At 45.9% G+C, this 7824-nt stretch overlaps 1 non-coding gene across 1 annotated transcript; it reads right to left on the reverse strand.

Annotated features, from left to right (window-relative positions):
- Window positions 1-5788: 5788 nt before the first annotated feature.
- Window positions 5789-5895, reverse strand: LOC141698862 (small nucleolar RNA R71). Its single transcript, XR_012565361.1, has one exon. It is a non-coding gene; the product is annotated as a small nucleolar RNA R71 (small nucleolar RNA).
- Between the last annotated feature and the right edge of the window lie 1929 nt (window positions 5896-7824).

The raw sequence follows: 7824 nt of genomic DNA on the forward strand, positions 1-7824 counted from the left end.
CAGCATATGCATTGGCATCAAAGTTCATAAAGGAAAATGATTTCCTCAAATCAATGAAGATGAACAGAAGAATACAAGACGATAACGAGTCTCCGGAGCGACGCTCGTCGTCCCGGAGAGACAAGAGATACAAGTTTGACAGGCAAGCCAACTACACCCAGCAGTCCCGGGAACCCCACCCCGGGAAACGTACCCCGAATCAAGAAAAAATGAAAGGAAACAAAAGGCCAAGAAGGAACCCAAGCCGGAACCAGAGTGGACACCCCTCAACAGGCCCCGGGCCGACGTTTTGCGTGAAGTCAAGGGCAAACCATTTTATTATCCGCCAAAACCCTTGCTAGCGCCGCCCGAAAACAGGGCCCGGGACAAGCATTGTGGCTATCACGAAGATCATGGCCATACTACTGAAAATTGTTTCTCCCTCAAGATGTTCATAGAAGACCAAATCAAGAAAGGAAACATGAACCAGTATCTTCAAAGGGGCTCGAATGACAAAGACAGAGCCCCGGGAAGAGGCAAAAATGTGGTGAGTGTTATTTTCGGTGGCACAGCCTCTCCACCGCGGAGCCCGGATCGGGAGAATGATGTGATGATGATCCAGACTCGGGAGGACGAACCGATTTGCTTCTCTTATTCTGATTATGAGGGCCTCGATCCGGATGACAACTTGGCATTAGTGGTGACCCTCGACGTCGCAAACAACGAGGTAAAAAGAATTCTAGTTGATAATGGTTCATCTGCTAATATCGTATTCGAGCACACGCTTAACAGGATGGAGCTTGGACACCTCAGAATGGATCCCTGTCTTGAAGACCCTTTGTACGGATTCGGGAACACCATGATTCCAATCCGGGGTATCATCTATCTTCCCATCATATTTGGAACCGCACCCCGAGAGGTCTCCCATATGATGAAATTCTATGTGATAAGCGCAACCTCCTCATACAATATGATCCTTGGTAGGCCCACTATCACCAAGCTCAGGGCGATCCCCTCAACTATTCACTTAAAACTCAAGTTCCCCACCCCAGGAGGCACTGGAGAACTGAAAGGAGATAGGGAAATGGCTGGTAAATGCTATGGTCAAGCACTCGTCATGGCAGAAACGGAACCGGAAAACCAGAAGAGAATAATGTCCCTGCCCAAGGGACAAAGCAGAAAGAAGCATCGAGAACACCTTAGTAAAAGGGCCCGTTTGGATGAGAACATGATCGAAGACTCCGGATACAGCATAACCAACGCTGATGCCCGGATTCAAAAGTTTGTAGAGAGCAAGGAGAAGACGAAGGTAGAACCGGCCCAACAGACAATTGAGGTAGATTTGGAACCCGGGAACCCCACCCGAAAAATCAAAATCGGAAAAGGCTTGGAAACCACATTCCAAAAGGAGCTTATCAACCTACTAAAAGAGCACGCTGACGTATTCGCCTGGTCCCCGGAAGACATGCCAGGGATCGATGAATCCGTGGCCATGCACAGTCTGGATGTAGATCCAAAGCAAAAACCAATCAAACAAAAGCGAAGGAACTTCGCCCCGGAAAGGCAACAGGCAATCGACCAAGAAGTCGAGAAGTTGTTAAAGGCAGACATAATCTGTGAAATTAAGTATCCGGACTGGCTAGCAAACGTTGTGCTGGTCAAAAAACCCAATGGCAAGTGGCGAATGTGCGTGGATTATCCAAACCTCAATTCAGCATGTCCTAAAGACTCTTACCCCCTGCCCAATATCGACCAGCTGATAGACGCAACCTCGGGCCATGTCATGTTAAGTTTTATGGATGCCTTCTCGGGTTACAACCAGGTCAAGATGAATCCGGCAGACATTGCAAAAACGGCATTCATCACACACCGGGCCGTCTACGCTTTTGTTATGATGCCGTTTGGGTTAATCAACGCCGGAGCAACATACCAAAAAATGATGAATACCATCTTTAAAGAGCAACTGGGCAGGAACATGGAGTCTTACATTGATGACATGATCGCCAAGTCGGTCACAATCTCAGAACACATCCAGGACCTTCGGGAGTGTTTCGAAAACTTGAGAAAGTACAACATGAAGCTGAACCCGGAGAAATGCACGTTCGGGGTCCCTTCCGGGAAGTTTTTGGGTTTTCTGGTCAGCGAAAGAGGAATAGAGGCCAACCCGGAGAAGATCAAAGCTATAATGGAAATGACAGTTCCCCGAACTCAAAAAGACATCCAAAAGCTCTCAGAATGCCTAGCGGCACTTCGAAGATTTATCCCAAAGTTGGCAGAAAAATGCCTACCATTCTTCGAACTGTTAAAAGGGGCCCAAAACAAAAAGCTAATCGAGTGGACTCCGGACTGTCAAACAACGTTCGAAGAAGTAAAGCGACATTTGATGAACCCGCTTATTTTATCAAAAGCAAAGCCCGGGGAGCCCCTTTACCTCTACATCGCAGCCGGGGAAAGAGCAGTATCCTCCGCACTCATCCGGGAGGAAAATGGGACACAGACCCCGGTATATTATGCGAGCCAAGTCCTGAAAGATGCCGAAACCCGGTACCCAAACTTGGAAAAGTTCGCACTGGCCCTCGTACACTCGAGCAGAAAGCTAAGACAATACTTCCAAGGCAGGGAAATCAGAGTAATCACTAATCAACCACTTCGCAAAATCATCAACAAACCGGACGCCTCCGGGAGATTAGTCAATTGGGCAATCGAATTGAGCCAATTCAATATCAAATTCATCCCGAGGACAACCATAAAAGCCCAGGCGTTGGTCGAGTTTGTCATGGAATGTACTTTTCCAGAAACCCCCGAAACGCCTGAAACCAGTTCCAAAGGAGAAAAAGAGTCTAACAACCGGGATCTTTGGACACTACATGTTGATGGCTCGGCCACAGCCGAAAGGTGCGGAGCCGGTCTGATCCTCTCCAGCCCGGATGGATTTATAATTCAGCAGGCCATCACCTTCGCCTTCAAAGCAACAAACAACCAGGCTGAATATGAAGCCCTACTCTCCGGGCTCAGGCTAGCCAAATCCCTTGGAGTAAGGAGTTTAACAATCTACAGCGATTCTCAGATCGTGGTAAGATAAACCAATGGTAAATATGTCGCAAAAGATCCTAAATTGGCCCGATATCAGGAAATGGTTAGAGCAATCCTGGAAACCATCCCAGACTCGACCATCTTACAGATAAACAGAGAAGAAAATGCGAAAGCAGACGAGCTGTCCAAGCTCGTCCAGAATACTTCAGATTTAAGCAGCTCAGTTTACTACGAGGAACTCGGAGCCCCCAGCACCGATCGACAAGAAGTATTATGTGTTAGCAACCCGGAGAATTGGATGACGCCCTACATAGCCTACCTCAAGGACGGTACTCTGCCGGAAGATCAGAACAAAGCCTGGTACCTCAAGTATAAGGCTGCACGCTTCTTTCTAGAAAACAATCAGGTATACCGGAGAACCTTCTCTGCACCAACTCTAAAGTGCGTTGATCCGGAGGAAGCGGATTACTGCCTCCGGGAGGTTCATGAAGGGATCTGCGGGGATCACCTAGCGGCTAAAGCTCTAGCCTATAAAGTCATCAGACAAGGCTATTACTGGCCAACAATCCACGCTGATTCAGTCGCCTATGTCAAAAAATGCAGTAAGTGCCAGAAGTTCAGCAACGTACCAAAACAGGGTTCAAGCCTCCCGGGATCCGTTCTCTCACCGATCCCATTCGCTGTCTGGGGAATTGACATCATGGGTCCTTTCCCTCGAGCAAAAGGGGATCTCCGTTATGTCCTGGTAGCAATAGATTATATGACTAAGTGGGCGGAGGCCAAGGCTATGAGAACCATTAACCAGCAAGACTGCATCAAGTTTATGGACACGATTGTAATGAGGTTCGGGATCCCGATGGTCTTAATCTCGGACAATGGTCCGCAGTTCGTGGGTTCAGATTTTGAAACCTATCTGAAAGAACTCGGGATTAGACACAAAAAAGCATCTGTTGCCCATCCACAAGGGAATGGACAAGTTGAGGTCACAAACAGAACTACACTCCGAGGCCTGGAAAAGAGACTGGAAGACTCTAAAAAGAACTGGCCGGATGAACTCCCGAAGGTTTTATGGTCATACAGAACTACCCCCCGGACGGGAACCGGGGAGACTCCATTCAAGCTCGCCTACGGTACTGAAGCCCGGTTACCGATAGAGACCGGATCCCCTTCTCATAGAGTGACCAACTTTGACGAGGTCTCCAACATAGAAGGCCTCAGGACCAACCTCGAATTCCTGGACGAGGTAAGAGATCGGGCCGTAGAAAAAATGGAAAGCTACAAGGAAAAAACAAAGCTTTACTTTGCGAAGAAAGCCAGAATACGGGAATATGTGGTAGGAGATCTAGTACTCCGGGACACTGAAGCCTCGGACCCAACTGATAAGTGGCATTTTATACCACTTAGAACGTCTTAAAATGGCTTAAATTGGTGTCTTGAAATCAAGTATTTTGTGTATTTGATGCGTTTTTCTAGTGTTTATGCATTTCAGGGTATTAGTTGCATTTCGGGGGAGGAAGCATCAAGAATAAGCCTTGGCATGTGTTCACCATTGCGAGAGGAAAGGAATGGGCAGATTACGGCGAAGAAACGGAGCAAACCTGGATTTTTTCCAGTAGAGGCCTGCGCGCCCGCGCAGCAATGCTGAGCGGCCGCGCAGCAACCTGAGCGCCCGCGCAGCTATGCTGAGCGGCCGCGCAGGGTCGGGGAAAAAGATAAATTATTTTAGACTTCTACTTCTGTTTGGCTTCCAACTTCTATGTAATCTGAGTTTTATGGGACTATTATATAGGTAGATTTGAGACGTTTTCACAGAGAGTATGAAGGGGATTATGTTTTAGATTGTGTTTTACGCAAGAGGCGAAGGAGATAAGGAAGAAGACCGATTTAGCACACCGCAACGAAGAGGAAGCATATATTCTTGTGATTCTTGTTTCGTTGTAACGTTGGATGCTAGTTTTCTTGCTTTGATTTATTTACTCTTGTGACGTATTCTGTTTTAATATAATTAGTTTAGTTATTATTTTCTTGTGTTTGTTTATCATGATTTCATATGAACCCATGATGGCGATAAGTTCTATTATGGGCTAATCGTGATCATGGGGTTACAACGGATTTATTATGGAATTCTTTAGTTAATTGTTTAATACTTTAGTGTGTGATGATTGCATGATATCTAGTATTGGTTGTGCGTATTCGTCTTATGTGCGTCGCGAACATATAAGATAGGGTGTTAATCTCTTGTGAAGCGACGGTGGATCTTGAGATTTAGAACTTGCCATGCTAGCATAGGTTCATGTACGTTGTGCATGGTTAGTGGGTAACTCTAACAGTTTTATTTGCCCTATGTAATCAAAAGGGATAACTTGTGCTTAAATCGTTGTGCATGGGATATCGTATTGTTCAAGCTGATCCAGCTCTTATGGATTTTTCTCGGCCTAAAATTGATGACATTCAGTCAAGCATCCTTCATCCGGCTATTCAAGCTAACACCTTTGAAATCAAGCCGGGCACTATTCAGATGGTGCAGAATTCTGTTTCTTTTGGAGGAGCGGCAACTGAAGACCCCAACATGCACATAAGGAATTTTGTCGAGATCTGCAGCACTTTTAAGTATAATGGCGTGACTGATGAGGCTATCAAGTTGAGGCTTTTCCCATTCTCACTGAGGGATAAGGCTAAAGACTGGTTACATTCTGAACCAGCTGGGTCCATCACTACGTGGCAAGATCTTGCGCAAAAGTTTCTGGTGAAGTTTTATCCAATGGCAAAGACTGCTGCTATGAGGAGTGCTCTTACTCAGTTTGCGCAGCAACCTACAGAATCTATGTGCGAGGCTTGGGAACGCTACAAGGAAATGTTGAGAAAATGTCCACATCATGGAATGCCGGATTGGATGGTGATCACTGGTTTCTATAATGGTTTGGGGGCCCAATCTCGGCCCATGCTCGATGCAGCAGCTGGAGGAGCCTTATGGGCTAAAAGCTATACTGAGGCGTATAATCTTATAGAGACGATGGCTGCAAATGAGCATCAAAACCCAACTCAGAGGATGACGTCAGGCAAGGTAGCAGGTATTCTGGAAGTTGATGCAGCCACCGCTATTGCAGCCCAGCTCCAAGCGCTATCAATGAAGGTTGATTCTCTGGCTACATATGGAGTTAATCAAATAGCTATGGTTTGTGAACTTTGTGCAGGTTCTCATGCTACGGATCAGTGTTCTCTTGTCAACGAATCTGTGCAGTATGTGAATAATTATCAGCGACAACAGCAGCCTGTGCCAGCGACCTATCATCCTAATAACAGAAATCATCCAAATTTCAGCTGGGGGAATAATCAGAATGCTATTCAGCCACCATATCAGCAAGGAGTGAGTAAACAGTTTAACCCACCTGGATTCCAGCAACCACGGCAGTATGCTACAAGGCAATCATATCCTCAACAGGGAAGTGCAGCTGCACCTACTAGTGCTGATTTTGAGGAACTTAAGCTGTTATACAAGAGTCAGGCGGTTTCTATCAAGACCTTGGAAAATCAAATCGGTCAATTAGCCAATGCAGTGCTCAATCGTCAACCTGGCACTCTTCCCAGTGACACGGAAGTACCAGGCAGGAAGGAAGCTAAAAAGCAAGTCAAGGCTATTACCTTAAGGTCTGGAAAAGTAGTTGAGGCTGAAAAGGCAAAAGAAGTAGAAGCTGAAATTAGAGAAGAAGAATCTAAGCAAAAGGAGAAAGCGGCGGAACCAAGGAAGACTACTGTTGAACACACTCTGCCTGAGGCTAATACAGGGGAGAAACAGCTCTATCCTCCACCACCTTTTCCTAAGAGATTGCAGCAACAAAAGCTGGATAGACAGTTCGGGAAGTTTCTGGAGGTGTTCAAGAAACTTCACATCAATATACCTTTCGCTGAGGCTCTGGAACAAATGCCTAGTTATGCGAAGTTTATGAAGACTATTCATTCAAGGAAGGTGAAACTGGATGACCTTGAAATCGTTGCTCTCACGGAAGAATGCAGCGCTGTTCTGCAGCAAAAGTTACCACCAAAACTAAAAGATCCAGGAAGCTTCACCATTCCTTGCACCATTGGCAATCTAACTTTTGACAAGTGCCTTTGTGATTTGGGAGCAAGCATTAATCTGATGCCGTTGTCGATCTTTAAAAAGCTGGATCTGCCTGATCCAAAACCCACATACATGTCGCTACAATTGGCTGACCGTTCCATTACTTACCCAAGGGGCATAGTTGAGGATGTGCTTGTCAAAGTGGATAAGCTCTTATTTCCAGCAGATTTTGTTATTCTGGATTTTGAGGAAGATAAGAAGATTCCCATAATCTTGGGAAGGCCTTTCTTGGCTACTGGCCATACCTTGATAGATGTGCAAAAAGGTGAACTTACTATGCGGGTCCAAGATCAGGATGTGACCTTTAACGTATTCAAGGCAATGAAATTCCCTACAGAAGATGAGGAGTGCTTAAAAGTGGATGTGATTGATACTGCGGTTACTTCGGAACTCGATCACATGCTAATGTCTGATGCATTGGAAAAGGCCTTAGTGGGGGATTTTGACAGCGATGATGAAGATAGCAACGAGCAATTACAATATCTGAACGCTTCTCCCTGGAAGCGAAAGCTAGACATACCATTTGAATCTCTTGGTACTTCTGACCTTAAGAATGCTGAAGGGAAGCTCAAACCATCAATAGAGGAAGCACCTACCTTGGAGCTCAAACCATTACCTGAACACTTGAGGTATGCTTTTTTAGGTGATTCATCTACGTTACCTGTTATTATTTCATCTGACCTTTCAGGTAG

Source organism: Apium graveolens, chromosome 11 (assembly GCF_009905375.1).
Source record: "Apium graveolens cultivar Ventura chromosome 11, ASM990537v1, whole genome shotgun sequence".
In the NCBI taxonomy this organism is placed as follows: domain Eukaryota; kingdom Viridiplantae; phylum Streptophyta; class Magnoliopsida; order Apiales; family Apiaceae; genus Apium; species Apium graveolens.